Raw genomic sequence first — 16,235 nt, forward strand, 5'->3', positions numbered from 1 at the left:
CGTAATGGTTGGGAGCGTTGAAATTATAAAAAGGAAAATTTTATACTAAATGACATATGATTTAAACGAAAAAAAACAAACTAATGAAGAATCTATCTTCTTGATTCTAAGAATTTTTATATTTATATCTATTACTTAGAAATGTTGTGATTTAAAGTCATTTTTTGTTAATGGCCTCACAAAATTATTCAATTAATGAGTTCTTTACAATATATTTATGTATATTTCTAGCGGGGGTGGGGTAGAATTTAAGAATCAAAGAAACGGGATTGATTGATACACTAGAAAATTTTAGTCAATTTTCATCTTTTCATTAGTTATGTCTGTAAGTTTATGAAATACTTCAGTAACTTGAATTTATTTGTACAGGTACAATCATATATAGCAAGTGTAAACATTTTTGGTGTACTTGGATAAGCTTTTATTTGCAAATTTGTTTCTCCGTCAACAAATTTATTACTATATATTTTTTAGGAACCTTGGCCCATAAGGTTGACATTCTCGACTCAACTTGCCATGCTCTCTGACGATTGCAATGTCCCGTCACTCCCTTGACATCATCGTTTGACCATTTGTCCGTACTATCCTTTTGACCATCAAGCTGAAGTTTGTGACTGGCAACTTTCTTCTGGAAGTTGTTGGTGGGCAGTTTATCGTATGTCGCTTTCTAGTTCAGATTATCATTGACAACACGGAAACGTTTGATGAATTTTTTTTGAAAACAAACTCTCCTTGCACTTATTCCATCCATAAACAAAGGGGTAATCTATATTGACTAGTAATGATGGGCTAATCAAAGCAAAATATCTTGTTTGCCCTTAATGTTTAAATATTGTGAGTCCACCACAGAAACAAAGGTTTCACACTATGTGCTACCACTATTGTAATTTTTTTCATTAAATTTTTACGTTTCTGTGTGCATGTTTTTTTAATTATTTTTATTTCGTATGCATCAAATTATTAAATACATTATTTTTTATATATAAAAATTTTAATGCATAGTTATTCAAACGGGCCCTTAGTCTCTCAGTCTACGAGTAAAATAGGACCCCTAAACCCAACGAGTTATATCATCCTTTGCCATTTTGACTAATAGTGGTGGGGCAGCATTTTACTGGGCAGCTTATCATGCCATGAAATAGGATAGATATTATTATTGTTACTATTATCTGCTCAGGGTCAATAACGAACCATTATTGTCCGTGGCGTCCGAGGTCTAAACAAAATGAGATTGCGTAATCTTGACGTTGGGAGCACAATTTAAAAAAAAAAAAAAGTAATTCATGTTCTTCCGATTTGCAACCTATATCTCTATTGTGGAATGTACCACAAAATTTAATTCTTCACAACAAAAAAATTTATGATTGTTTGAAATAGAAGATTTCTTAGAATAATTTTTTTAAAAAAAATACTGTAGTAAATTTTTTTTTTTTTTATGTGATGCATGTGAGATGAAAAGATGGTTAAAAAAATTGATTGAAATATATGTTTATAAATACAATCAAATAAATTTTTACAAACAATGAACTATCCAAACGCAAGTAATGTGTTAGTCTCATATATATACTCAAATAACTTGATAATCACCCTCTAATTAGAATTGACATTCAGTCAAATCTTCTCTAAGATTTTCGGTTGCACTATATATGTCGAAAGAAGGGAAAATTAATTGTGAGAATACTGTAACAAAGTAATTTGGCTACTACCTTCTCATCTCACCTTGCTTAACAATTACGTGATTTTGAGGGGGGAAGGGGGCCGCGGCGTTGGGGAATGGTCGGAAAATGATGCACCAAACAAGTCAAGTCGTTGGCAACTTGGCATTGGTGAGAAAGAGACTGGTGAAATAAGCCGCAATATTATCCATACATTTTGACTTGTATCAAGCCGCAATAGCTATTCCATAGTGAAATAATAAACTATTAACTTGAAGTTCATGTACGCATTACCTATTCAAGATGTTCGATTCATCACACAAAAATCAATTTATATTTCTAGAAGTTCGTGTACGCATTACCTATTCTTTCAACTGCTGACTCCAAACTGATTACTTAAACTGTCGGCAGTGTAATGATCAATCTGGAATTAATATACGGTACAATTTTAGAAACCTCCATTGAGGTTTATGACTATTTCATTGGCCTCCCTCTAGGTTTTAAAAATTACGTTAATCTCCCTTAAGATTAATTATCTTGTAGCATTTAGACCCAATCAACAATTAAAAAGTGATATTGAGAGAGAGAAAATAATATGATTTCATCATTGCCCCTCATCTACTATATTATTTAATTAGTTTAATACCAACCCATACATCAAAGAAAAATACTAAAATTTGCAGTTTTTCACTAGGGATCAAATCATTTATAACATCAAAAAAATAGTGTATCATTTGATATACTGGAGTTTCTTTCTAACCTTTGTACAAAGGCTCACACTTGGATAGGCTCGATTTTTAAATATTCAACGGCCCAAATTGTATCATATCATCTCACCAAGTGATGTGACAAAATTTAGATCATTAGATCTTTGAAAATCAGGTTTACCCAAGTTTTAGCCTTCTACAAATGGTCACAAATAGCATTCTTCTACAACTAACTCCAGCACCCGCTTCTAGCCACAATTGAGCAATTATTTGTTGACCGATATTGAACAATCAACAATGTAAGGAACGGTGATCAATTATTCGCTTGACCATTTTTGTCGAGAAGAATTCTGTTTCCGGGTATTTGATTTTTGCCATGGCTTGGGCCGCGAACATCCTTCATGATTCTGTTCAAAGACCTCACACATGATAGCATAAAAAAAATTATTCTTCAAACAAATTTTGGCAAAACAGAGATTTTAATTTTCTCAATAGATCCATTTCCACTGTCACCTCCATTGCATCGAGATTTTGATGAAAGGATTTCAATTTCTCTGCTGTTAGGAAAGACAATAAATAACTATGTAAAACTATGCATAAAACTTTACATTTCCTAGGAAGGAGTTTTCGGTCTCTCCTTTTGTGCTTTAAAGTGTTGTACGCTGTTTGATTTCACCTCTTTTTGCTTTGACGCGTTGTTGCCTTTTGTGGTCAGCAAAACCCTTATCCTTATCCTTGTTTCATCCGTTCCATCCCATGCTTTGCTTTGAACAGTTGTACTTTGATGCATGTGCCTCTTTTGTGCTTCTTTTGAATGAAATTTGGTTATGTACGTCCAAAGGTAGAGTCTATGTCAAGATGGACAGTTTGTGCCAAGACAAAGAAGTTTGAGTTCCAAGCTCTGGGGTGTTTCTTATTATAATAAGAAGGATTTTTTTTTTTTTAGTCAGTTCATCTTTGCTGCTTTTGGTATAAGGACAACTACATTCAAAATTTTACTAAGAGAAGAAAAATTGTTATCTTATGTTTTCTCATTTATTGTAAATAATCGAGAAGGCAACGCTGGTACATTTTATTATTACATGTCATGTATAATTAATTTCATGAACTGTCTTTATGGTATAATTAAATATTTTAACGTCAAATTTATTTTCATTCAAAATTTACACAAGGGTAAAAAAATTTCAGCATGCATCATGCATCATGCAGCATGATGTAACTCTATAAAAAGTCTATTTTCTTTGGCCAGCCAAATTCCTTGGTGGGCGGCATCGGGTGGGGTGCGCCAACTTTATTGCTTTCCACGCTCACTCCCCAAGTTCTACGCACGTCCCCCGGCAACCCGCACGCACGTTTTCAATCATTAGCAAATGACAGAAAAAATAAAAAATGATTATGACTAATTATCGTATAAAAAAAAAAAGATTATGACCAACTTACCGATCTTGACTATCTTGTTTGGAAAACTATTTTTTTTATACAAAGTTTTTACGTTGTTCGTAAAAATATATTTTAATTATTTTTTTATCTCATATACATGAAATTGCTATAATATATATTTCTATAAAAATTTCAGAAAATAGCGATTCGAATGGCCTGACGTGGCCATAAAGCCCACCAAGCAAATCACATCCTTGACCAATTGGTTATGATGAGAAAGAGTAGTTGATTTGTGTTTGGTGTTATCGCACATTTATTTTAAAATAATTTATTTATATTTAGACACACAGTCACAATAAATTCACTCTCTCTATTTAAGTTTTTTTATTCAAATTAATTACACTTTTCTCAAAAAACAAATATTTGAAACTCCTTTTAACGAGTATTGAATGAATCACTATCTCGTAGAGATGAAGTCACTATGGTGGCATAAGACCTTAGAGGTGACAAAAAAGCTTCTGGGGATGAGTTAGCCAATCAGTGGTTGGATTGGATTGCCGGCGGCGGGTGAAGTGCACAAATTCTAATGCTTTCTACCCTCACTCCCCACCGGCTTAGTTCAGAAAATACTTGTTATTAAAGATGTTGCCATTATGGGATTCATCTTAACAGTACCACTTGTCTTCACATTAAATCTGTCAGTAAGCACTATGGCCTTGTGTGCTTAAGGGTTTATTTCATCCTCGTATTTTGTCAAAGAAATTGGCAAATTCTTAAGAAGTGTTTAATGAATCTTGACTTCTAACTCGAAAGTCATTGACAATGAGTGGAGAATCGTCAATTTTTAATACTTAGATAAGAAGGTTTTGGTTAACATCTAAGGAATAATTTTGTTCAACGCCCAATCTCAAACGTAATTTGGATTGAAGAAACCAAATGAACTAGATTGACCAGGCAGAGATCAAAATTCTGAATCCAAGAACCTCAAATACACAACAAATCAACGACTTATGTTGACTGTGCATATGAAACATGAGCAATGAAATTCACTCCACGGAACCCCACCCCACCGCCCTTTTTTTTTTTTTTTTTTTTAAGAGGAGACAATTCCTTGAACATGACCTTATCCAGTTGCCTGCATATGACAAGAAAATCAACCAAGTTGTACAAAAGCGAAGAAATCTAAGACCTCTAAATTTTTTGTTTGATCTGTGACAGGGACTGATGGAGAGGATTGTACATTAGATTTTGAAGCATCAAGGACCGAGGAGAGGAACCAGCTGCAATGGTTTTTTTTTTTTTTTTATTGACGCAGGGGATGAAGTAGTAGAAATTCTAGAATAGATGGCAAAAAGGCCTCTAGAAAAAAGTTAGTCAAGCGATGCCCAACACGTTAAAATCTGCAAACCAGTCAGTAGTCCACTTGAATCAAATATCCATGAATTTTTGCCTGTTTTAATTACTTTTTGATTTTTTTAAGCGAAAACGAAAAATTAGTAGTTTCTGTTGGACTTAAATTGAGAGGTAAATTTTAAAGTTCGAAATAGAATAGAAGGTAGAAGAAGATGTGGTCAACCGGAAGAAAAAATCATCCGATCAGGCTTATTGGTACAAAATAAGTGGAAATCGAAGAATCTTCAGATCAAACTTACTATTTTAGTAAACAAAACTTCCACAAAATTAAATTTGAAAATCACAGCCACCATACTTTTTTTTTCTTTTCTCTTTTGATATCAACAACCTTGACTTTTGATCGGAGTTGTACGAATTCCATGGCCGGGTTGTAGGGAGTGAGGAAGAAGAGGTGGGAGGCGTAGAGAAAAAAACAACCTAGTCGTACTTCCTCTTTGGCTTGAAAAGGGTAATAATTAGGGATCGATTAAGAAATATGGAAACAACCGGCCATACCAATATGTTATCTATTTGATCAACTAAATTTTGAGGTCTAGAGCACGTACCCATGTTAAACTAGGGAAGTTTTTGGTTCAAAAATATTCCATTCCAACAGAAATGTAACGAATAAAATGCAAAACTTAATTTTTCGATCTAAGATAATGCTAGTAAAACTCTTATCAGTAGTACAAAACAGTCTGTCTTGAAGTTCGTGATAGGACCTCAATAGAACGCAAAAAATAAAATTCAAAACTCTTATCAGTAGTACAAAATAGTTCTTTTCTTGTTTCTTTTTTGATTCTGAAGTTGGTGCAATTTCTTGGATGAACATTTACTTTCATTCAGGTCACAAAAAAAATTTTTTTTGCCTCACATAACTCATCTTAACTCTGTTTCACGAATTAAAGATCAAGTCAAGGGTAGGGACGGAATCAATTTTTGTGAAAATACATTTATATGGTCATGTAATCATGAAAATCATCCTAACAAAAATTTGTAGCTTTTTGATATAACCTCCAACATCACGTGTGCTTCCAAAATCATCCTAACATTTGGATGGAAATCTCAATCTTCTAGACAATATGATAGCCTTAACAAGATTAGATAACTGAAAACAGCCTGATATGAGTTTTACAGGTATCCCAGCACTACTAAAGGAAGTTCAAAAGCTTCAAATAACATCGTCATATGTTATTCTAAGTACAATGCCATCCAGACCTGATGGCCAATATATTGTCCAATTTTGAAGACAACTATACACGTGTTCATGAGGTCTTAACGTTTTAGGCTGGAGGAAGCATTGAAAGGACAACACATTAGCTATGACATCATGGATTACAGCTACTTAAACAGAAGGGAGCCAAGGTAAATTACAGAATATTAGTATCATGTACTCAATTTGGACAAGAAAAGCATGTGGAGGTTCATTTGTTTACCAGAAACAGAGAATTTTAATCAACAAGCATGCAGGAAAATTCATTGCGATAAACAAATAGTATAAAGGAAAGCAAACTTAGTAATACGAAATCACGATGTACATAGCTGCACAAAATATCATAAGCAAACCTTAACTGTTGTTACATTGAAGTTAATTCTAGAGATACACTTTAGTGAAGTTAACGGGAATTTACTTCCTGCCAAGAACTTGACCGATTCGAGCTTCCAATTGGACAGATTTGGGTAGTGCGATAGCCTTGTTTTTTAAACAACCTCAACAAAAGCCAATGCTTCAATGAAGAAGTATTTGCACAAACTCATCCAATGTTAAAATTTCGTCTATACATCAAAGAACTAAGATAAGCAATTTAATATTTATTTAAACAAAAAAAAAAGTTCAAACTGTTGCAGGCCAGTAACATAAGAAATCAGAAACACCAAAAACCACTTAAGATATTCCCACGTATCCGTGGCATTAAAACAAATACAAATGTCAAGTTACTCTATAGAAGTAAAATTACATGCCTTAGAAACTAAATAAAGTTCTAAACTAACTCAGAGAACACGGAAAAGCCTTAAGAGTAAGTCCAGAGTATAATCCTAATTGACGCTAAATTCTTCTTATGAATCCTGCATACTTGCAAAGTTAATGTTCCTAGTAAATGAAATCAAGTAAAAGCGGATTCACAAGGAAAGACTATAAATGATTTACAACTAAATATCAAGTTCAAATCAGTAAACCAATAGAGTAACATGAAATAATATATCCAAGAAAAGGAAGTAACAATAAATGAGATGTTGCAATAGTTTACTTTTCACGTAAACTTCTTGCGTGCTTGACTAACTCCAGTGTTGCTAGAAATATTTATCTCATTAAAGGACTAAGCAAAATCAAGTTAAAATGAACAGGAAGGCGATGCACAAAATTACCTCAAGCTAAACTATCAAAATTAGTGCAAAAGGACATTAATGGCTGAATCGAGTGAGAAAAACAGGATTCGTAAAGTCTATTAGGACAAAAAATTATTACTAATGATACTAAGAACATGAAAGCGACACAAAGATTTCGATTTAATCATCCTTGCACCAATAGCATTCTTTACTGGACCTAATACACAATCAAATGAATATTACCAAAAGCCGATTTAACTGAGTAACTGAAGCTACTGAATACATAGAGAAAATACAATGACTGAAATAGATCAAAAACCTAAATGGTTTGCTGTATTCCAGCATATTCAAGAGGGATGAGAGAGGAATGTAGATATTCACCGATATCTCAGAGAGGAGATTGCAGCAGAGGGTGGTAAACTTCTCAATTCCCAATAATAATCTTTTCTCTAGATATCTAAGTTGTCTTTTTCTTTTGCTGCAGGAAAGAGAGTTTAGAGTTGCAAGTTTTCTTGGAAAGAAATACATCGGTAGTCTCCTCAAAGAAACAAGATAGAAGGCTGTAGAAGATGGAAAACAGAGGCACTAAAATAAGTAAGGAATTGCTATAAGCAGGAGAGCTTGATGCTCTGTTTTAAGTTTTAACGGACTTAACAAACAAAATCAATGTCCAACATTGAAAGGCAAGGATATCCAATAGCTCCTACCAACTCAAGACTAACTCCACTATCTCATTGAAATGGTAATAAAACAGCCCCAAAATGGCTCTCATTTACACTATAACTGGACTATGTTGACTCAATTTTAAAACAAAATAGAATTGCAGGTTGGGCCATAATAAAATGAGATCAAGAGCACAAAACTGCATATGGGACATGAAAAGCGTTCTTAGGAGTACCTAGATACCGTAATGCTGCATATCAATATGTTTCCATAACTCGTGGAGAAATGGCTTTTATCAACTGTCCATTCATCCTTGCCCAATCCAAAGTGGAATAGCTGGGTAATGCAGCTCTCCCATATTATAAATGAAGTATACATCAAAGCAGGTTGAACAATAAGCATGGAATGTATAGTTAAATTCCCTCAAATTGAACTCATATGAAAAGGGTTAAATTCCTGGATAATCCCGACCCCAAAATATTTTAGGTTGTAGCAAAGATCATTTCAAAGTTTCCATTTTGAACAAAATAAAGCATAAATACCAAAACATTACCTAAAAAACACAGTTCAAATTGAAATCAATGACCAAAACCAAAAGAGAGAAGATTCAATAGCATTAGCTTCACAAGGAGGAAGGCCATGGAGGTTCAGTGACACCAACATAATCAACTCGAGCCTGGGGCTGCCACATGGCACTTACAATCTACAAATTGGGTGGAATATTCAATAGAGCTTCCTCTTTCCAACCTCTCCCTCAGTACCTCTCGTCAGTTACGTCTTTCCATTGTCAAGAGTTTATTGGTATTTGTATGTATTTTAATCATGCAGAAAGAGACCTTGTAGTCAACCACCTGATTTATTAAAGGATTGAATCCAAAAAATATTGTCACAAAAGGCAATTCACTGCAATAAATAACCACTTAACTTGGGATGTAAATAAATTATGAGAAAATCATCTGTCCATGAAAAGAATTAAGAAGCAAAGTGCCTGGTTTGTACTTGAAAGACCAAAAAAGAACTGTGAGTTTTAAGTATATGAGAGCAGGCGAGAAGAAGGGTAAGTCAAAGAAAGAAGAAGAGCTGCGAATGAGAGGAGAGAATTCTGGAACATAAGTAGAAAACCGAAAATAGACCTTCAAAGTGATGTTTATAATTGCACGTGGGATACAGGTGGAGGAAAGAAATCGATGCCTATTTAACTCAAGCCCACGTCAGTGCAATCTCTATTGACCAAAAGCCCAAGAAATCAAGATTAACTTTTATGCTCAAACTTCAAGAAAATATTCTTCACATACATCAACAATGATCAGGTACTAACAATCGTAAATTTTATAGTACATCAGAGTATATGTTTGAAAATTCTGAAAACTAAATATTTGCAGCCTTTGGGTGTAGAAGATATAAACATCCAGCAACGATTTAATCTTAAATTAAGAAATTTAATTGGACCATTAAACTCATGATGCAACATCCACTTCAACTTTAGACCCTAATAAAGCAAAGCAGCCACTGAAGCTTTATACAATACCTATACAATATACAAATGAAGCAACTTAGAGCCGTTTGACCCCAAAAAAAAAAAATTTGAAGCTACTCATCAAGTATATTAATTGAGGCGAGTACAATGTTTGAAAGCAGTTAAATTGTTTGGCTTAAACTGCAGTTTGCCCTACCCACTTTTATGGTTTTATCAACAGCCCCATATATAACTACGTCATCATATATCATTGTACTCGTAACTGCAATATAAGAAACTAAATTCCTTTAACCTTGGACAATTGTAAGGCAAAGTGATTGATATAAACCTGTTCAGAGATACCAAAGTGAGTCCCTTCCTTCCATTTGCCTTTCTTCCGCAAGTTTCAATTTTTCAAGAATTAACTGTTGGCAAAAAAGAAAAAAGTACAAATTGATTTATGGAAACCTACTGAAATAAAATCCACAAGAAAAAAAAGCATAAACGATTTCATTGTAGTAGAGAGAGAGAGAGAATTTTATGTAAGCAAAGAAGAGGAAGAGGAATGAGAGGGGATTAAGCTCCAAAAACCAAGTCCAACCGAATCTCACGAAACAAAAGCTGGTAACAAACATAGCAAGGGGCGGCAAGGGTGGTGGGCTGGAGTCTGGAGGAAGGAGGAAGGAGGGATGGTGACTAGGAGAAGAGAGAGATTTACCTTGATTCCTGAGTTGTGCTGCAAGGTGTAAGCAAGCGAAGGTAGGGGTGTGCATCGAATTCGAATTCGGTAATTCGGAAGTTTGAATTCGGAATTTTTCGAAATTTTGGTATCTGGTAATTCGACCGAATTCGATTTCGAATTCACCAATTCCGAATTCGAATTCGTACCGAATTCAATTCGGAATTCGGTAAATTCCGATTTCACCGAATTCGGAAAAATTTATATATTATTATATAATATAAAATTTATAATATTATATAATATTATATAAATTTTATATTATATTATATTATATTATATAAATTTTATATAATATTATATAGTATTAATTATATATTACATGTAAAAAAAATATATTTATATATTAAAAACGAATTTGAAATCGAAATCGGAATTCGAATTCCGATTTCGAATTGTGAATTCGAAATCGGAAATTCCGATTTGAAAAACTCCATTACCGAATTCGAACCAAATTCGAAATATATGAATTCGGATATAGTTCACATATATGGAAGTGCTTACATTTCCCTTAAACCATCCTTTTGCTAATCTCAGTAATCGTTTGTCCACTTCCACAAGCATCTATTCTTTAGCAGCACCTGAAGCAAAGCTTTATCTGCTCACATTAACCTTCCCCTTCCTCCAGAATCTTCCGAATGCACTAGCCACCTCAGCTCACACTAGCTCCTTTTACTTTTGCAAAAATTCCAGATCCTCTCCTCCTCCTCCACTCTTCTCCCCTAGAACACATTTTCTTTTGCAAAAATGAAGCATTCCTATATTTACACGTGAAGAGCAAAAAAGAATCATTTAACAGCAACTACCCAAAGAAGTTCATACCACCAATGGTCAACAATCATTTCTTCCTTCATCTTTTGACGTTTTTCATCTGCTAATGGCTTCAAGCGAACAATCTGTCTTCTAGCTTGATCATATGATGGGTCAACTTCCAAAACCTTTGTCATATCTGCATATTGTAATGAACACCAGCATAGGAAACAATAAATTGTGAAAAGCCATATGGACTATATGAGAAGATTAATGAATGCCATTGGCTTTGCGTGTGTGTGTGCTTTTGTGTGTGTGAGAAAGAGAGAGAGACAGAGAGAGAGAGAGAGAGAGAGAGAGAACAAGCAAGATTGCAGCCATTACACATATAATAAAGCCACCACAAATCATAGATTAGTCTTCTTATAAGCACAAGTTTGTGCTAGAAGTTGTCAGCAGCTGCTCAATGACAGTAAAATATTCAAATTCTTACACCGACATACCTGCTATAGTCTCTTCAAATTGTTACAACTTTTCATACACCTCTGCTCTTCTTAGCAAAACACTTATGTAGTTAAGGTTTAGCTCCAATGCTTTTGTGCATTCTTTAATACCATCATCATATTTTTTTTCTGTAAAACAAACCACCAAAAAGAACTTCATCAAAATCCAGTCAAAAACTTACCAATGCATGACATATGTATAACAATGCATATAAATAATGATATCACATTAGGAGTTATTTGCCAATCAGCCAACAGGTATTAGCAACAGATAATGGAGGCTGCTGTAACGGCAACCACCACCAAGATGCTTAGTGAGGAGGCTAAGTGTATGGGTCCTCTCCAACACAGGGAAAAGAATGGGAAAAGAATACTTTAATGGACAACAAATTATAGCTTTAGGAAAAATTCTAAATACTAAGATAAGTACCTTCTCTTCTCCAAAGATAAAGGATAAGTACATCTTGTTAATGGACAACAAATTATAGTTTTAGGAAAAATTCTAAATACTAAGATAAGTACCTTCGCTTCTCCAAAGATTAAGGATAAGCACATCTTGTCTGCCCCTATGAGCTGAAGAGAATTGATATCCAAATTTGATAGTTCAAATCAAATTGAAAGGGATACAGCTCAGATTGATGAAAACAGATCTTCGAGGAACCTTATTTGGACATAGCTAACAGACTTTCTTCCATGTTCACCATTGACACATTAAGGAGATTACATACAGATTAAGGCATAGCACGTTGCCATGGCCAACTTTCCTACTCGTCAAGATTCAAATCTATCAGCTGTCCAATGTAATTGGAACAATAATAAAAGCGAGGTCTATTTAGATCTGGCAAGAAGAGGTGTAGACAAAATGAGTATTAGCTGTTTATCACTATCAGAGCCAATATATCTTCTTTATAATAACTCAAATTCAGCCTTCATGTGACCATATCTAGATAACAATGTCACCAGTCAAGAAACTTCAAGGAAACCTATAATCATGTAAAAAGACTAAATTAAACATTCACAATTTTCACAACAATGCAGTTGCAATAATATCCACTTGTCTCTTTAACAAAAAAAAAAAAAAAGTCTTTGTTTCAGACATGAACTATGTACATGTTTTATTACAATATTATTTTTAGAATTTGCCTCAAGTTCCATCAAATGCTCTCGCAGAGAGAGTTTTTTATAACACAATCTTTATGTTTTACTACTCAGCCAAATGATACCCAAGATCAACCCATACTAATCAATTACAACATTCAAAACTGCATTCCAACTCATAGATATAGAGAAAGTTAAAGAGCAACTTTTCAAGAAATACATGCAAAAAGTACAATTTTGCCATGTATCAACTCAGCAAGATGAAAGCTTACCAGTTTATTTAACATGCAGCATGATTTGTATGGCATACTGACCGTAATTCAACAGATTTGGATATACTGGACACAGCTGGTAAAGCAATATCATACTTAGACAATGCCTCTTCATCTTGACCATCTTTAAACAATGTATTATCTTCAACTTTTGCACGTTGGCTTCTGTTAATGCTTTCTGCTCCAAAGAGAGATAGCTTAAGAGATGACAAGAACTTCTAACAAAAATACAGCTACAAGAGTTTATAAAAAGAACCAGGGCAATAACAGGACAAGAGGATTCCCACGTGACTCCAGCTTGGATCTTCACCAAAAAATTCAGCTTCAACTTCTCTTTTGACTTTCAGAATGTTTTCTGCAATGCTGACCACCCCCAAGATAAACAGCCCAATCAGATACATTCAAACCTTTAACAGAAGTTTCAAAAATCATCCTTTTCTGGTGGCTAACTACACACATTTTCACAGTCCAAGACAGTCCACATGAAGAAGTTCAATAGCAAAAGAAAAGAGTCTTGATTCTTAACCGTGAATCATAATCAAGTAAACAACAGATATGCTAGTCTGGTAGATAATCTGCCAGATAAATAAAAGAACAAATTTCTGAACTATGCTTCTTCCTACCATGAACAGAATAGTTACTATCTAATCTAGCTAAAATAAAAAATCCAATCCTATTCAAGTGTACAACAGACGACATAAATTGTATACCACTTCACCTGAAAGTGACTGAGTTGTATCATACAATTTTCACAAGTATCAAGATTGATACTGGGACAAATGATCAATACTCATCTTAAATACACAAGATGTATTTAATGTAAAACCTATTTCGCCATTGTCAACACTTTGAAATATTTCAAACTCCAACCGAATATTTATTACTGAGAATAAAACAAAGGAACAATGTGGTAAGAATACTTCTCCCAACTGCAGCAGCTGGTCCCTGGTATATTGAATATGTTCCCTACCCCAAAGAGAGTGTCTCCAGTATACAATAGAAAATTAAGAACAGATTGGAAAAATCAGCTAGAGCAAAAATAGCCCAATGGAACAAGTAAGAATATGGACCTAACAAACAAGGGTGACAATTGAGTATTGAGTATTACATGATTATGCAATTAACAAAATGGTTGCTAAGTCCATTACAACCTAAAAACTAGGGCATTAAGTTGGTTTAACATTTCGACCGGAAAAAAATAAACATCACATATCATTATATATTCAACCAATGGTGCAGAAGTTCCATGCAACTGCCCCATTTTAAAATAGAAAATAATTCAAATGCATGCAGAGTCCTTTGCAAACTATCCTTGGATGCAAAAGTAAAAAAGTGAGATCACAGCTGTTCACCACCAAGTCGTAACGAAATCAAGTGCATACAGAGTGGCAGGTGGCGATTAGATAGACAGCACGGCGATCTCAATATTCATCATTATAAGGAAAACGAAAACCACAATTTTGAGGAGGCCAGGCCTCAAAAGGAGCATCATTTTTTACTCCTTAAAACAATCTACTGGAGCTTTCATGTATGTAGGGCAATTTATGGGCTACAAGATACTCGTTAAACACCCACCTGAAGCCTACTCATGTTATCTCCATATTTACAGCAGATACACATCTTAAATGCACTACCAAGAATTAGGAACATTTTAATCAGTTCCCTCACAGGCTCGGCAAGGGTAACTACATACAATGAGATATCAATAGCAATACACGCTGTTGAGAAACAAAAGCTGTGTGGTTTTATCCAGCAAAGAAAGCAGAGGAATTACAGAGGGGCATACCATAATTAGCACCCCAAGAATGTTTTCAGAAAAGAATCGAGTACCCAAACCAAATTGTCTGAGGAGAAAACACTGATTTTGAGGAATGAAAAAAATAAGTTGAGAACTCAACAATTAAATTTTGGCCCGTAAAACTCCAGCTAAGCACATTAATATCAGCTTCATCAAGGAATCAATATCATCTTTCTCAAATCAAGACTATTCTCAAGCAAGAAGAGAAGCCAATAAGCTACATAAATGGCTTGCATCCCAGTGCTGCTGCAAAAATCAAGAATTTTTAATCACCTTAGAACTGTCATTTACGTATAAACACATCTTCAACTGTGCTAAAAGAAAGGTTCCATACACATAAATGAACAAGATTTCCATGATCCAACCACATTAACTGTTTTACTTGATACAGAGGCGAAAACACATGCTTCTTGGAAAACAAATTCCTTGCCGAACATAATGCACAAAACAACATCCTTGGAAAAAAATACCTTGCCTAACATAATGCAGAAAATGAAAAATGACATTCTTAAAAACAAATATCCTGCCAAACATTAAGCAGAAAACAAATTTCCACAAATACATTGTGCACATATCTATGTGATTATACATTTTTTCACACGTACAACTGGCCATGTTAATTTCCAATAACACAACTGCTACCATGTTTCCTGCACTAGTAAGTCCACCAAACCTCAAAATTCAAAAATTTAACAATCAAAACCAGCAAGAACAAGACTCAAACTTCCATAATCAGCTGCAAAACTTTTTCTTAAAAATGCAAAACCAAAAAATTAGCACTAAACCCAAAACTAAACTAAAATCTACAAAACGAAATACAGAATCAGCACCAAACAGCTTCACTTACACACCAAACCATAAAAATCCCAAAGTTTTCTAATCTGTTCACCAAATTATCTAAGAACTAGGCATAAATTCATCAAAAATTTAACATACTAACTAAAACTCGATAAGCCCAGAAAAAACAAACGAAAAAACCAGTACTTTTACATACCAAAAATCCAATCTTGAAGCAATGAACAGCTAGATAATTGAGGTAAACATGGACAGAAACCACAAAACCCAAGACCTGATGTGTAATTTTTAAACAGATGACAATTAGACATGAACGAGGAGAGTGGAGCGGGCGCTGCCATGAGGCTGGAAAAAAGGAGATTAGAAGAACTGGCATCGTTGTTATTGATTGAAGAGGGTTCAAAATGAGGACCAATCAGTCTGCTGCCACCTCAGCTTCCACCTCCAGGTCTATAGCTTATCACTGTCTGATCAGCCTGAACATCTCAATCAAAAGCAATCTTCGCCGTCCAAATTTTTTGAATCAAAAAGATTCAAAATTTTAGAAGTAGATGCTGAAGGGAGTTTGCAATTGCAAGGTTTAGATTTTCAGCCGCTTATTTGTGTTGCAAGTAGCCAAAGAACTAACTGAAATTACCTATAACCGTTTTACTTTCCTGCCAAGATTCAAGAATTCAGTGTTTCTCTGCACTTGGACAA

At 34.3% G+C, this 16,235-nt stretch overlaps 2 long non-coding RNA genes and 1 other non-coding gene across 4 annotated transcripts; all 3 read right to left on the minus strand.

Annotated features, from left to right (window-relative positions):
* Positions 1–6,691: 6,691 nt before the first annotated feature.
* Positions 6,692–10,341, minus strand: LOC113757394. 2 transcript variants are annotated; one of them, XR_003466283.1, is made up of 3 exons: positions 10,300–10,341; positions 9,931–10,006; positions 6,692–8,461 (listed from the first exon to the last, which is right to left on the minus strand). It is a non-coding gene; the product is annotated as an uncharacterized LOC113757394 (long non-coding RNA). The 2 variants fall into 2 exon arrangements; XR_003466284.1 differs by having other exon boundaries at positions 6,692–8,976.
* A 502-nt stretch (positions 10,342–10,843) lies between these two features.
* Positions 10,844–12,412, minus strand: LOC113757395. Its single transcript, XR_003466285.1, has 3 exons — positions 12,096–12,412; positions 11,574–11,702; positions 10,844–11,269 (listed from the first exon to the last, which is right to left on the minus strand). It is a non-coding gene; the product is annotated as an uncharacterized LOC113757395 (long non-coding RNA).
* A 2,055-nt stretch (positions 12,413–14,467) lies between these two features.
* Positions 14,468–14,570, minus strand: LOC113757396. Its single transcript, XR_003466286.1, has one exon. It is a non-coding gene; the product is annotated as a small nucleolar RNA snoR103 (small nucleolar RNA).
* Positions 14,571–16,235: the final 1,665 nt, after the last annotated feature.

This window comes from Coffea eugenioides, unplaced genomic scaffold (genome assembly GCF_003713205.1).
Source record: "Coffea eugenioides isolate CCC68of unplaced genomic scaffold, Ceug_1.0 ScVebR1_3040;HRSCAF=4179, whole genome shotgun sequence".
Classification (NCBI taxonomy): domain Eukaryota; kingdom Viridiplantae; phylum Streptophyta; class Magnoliopsida; order Gentianales; family Rubiaceae; genus Coffea; species Coffea eugenioides.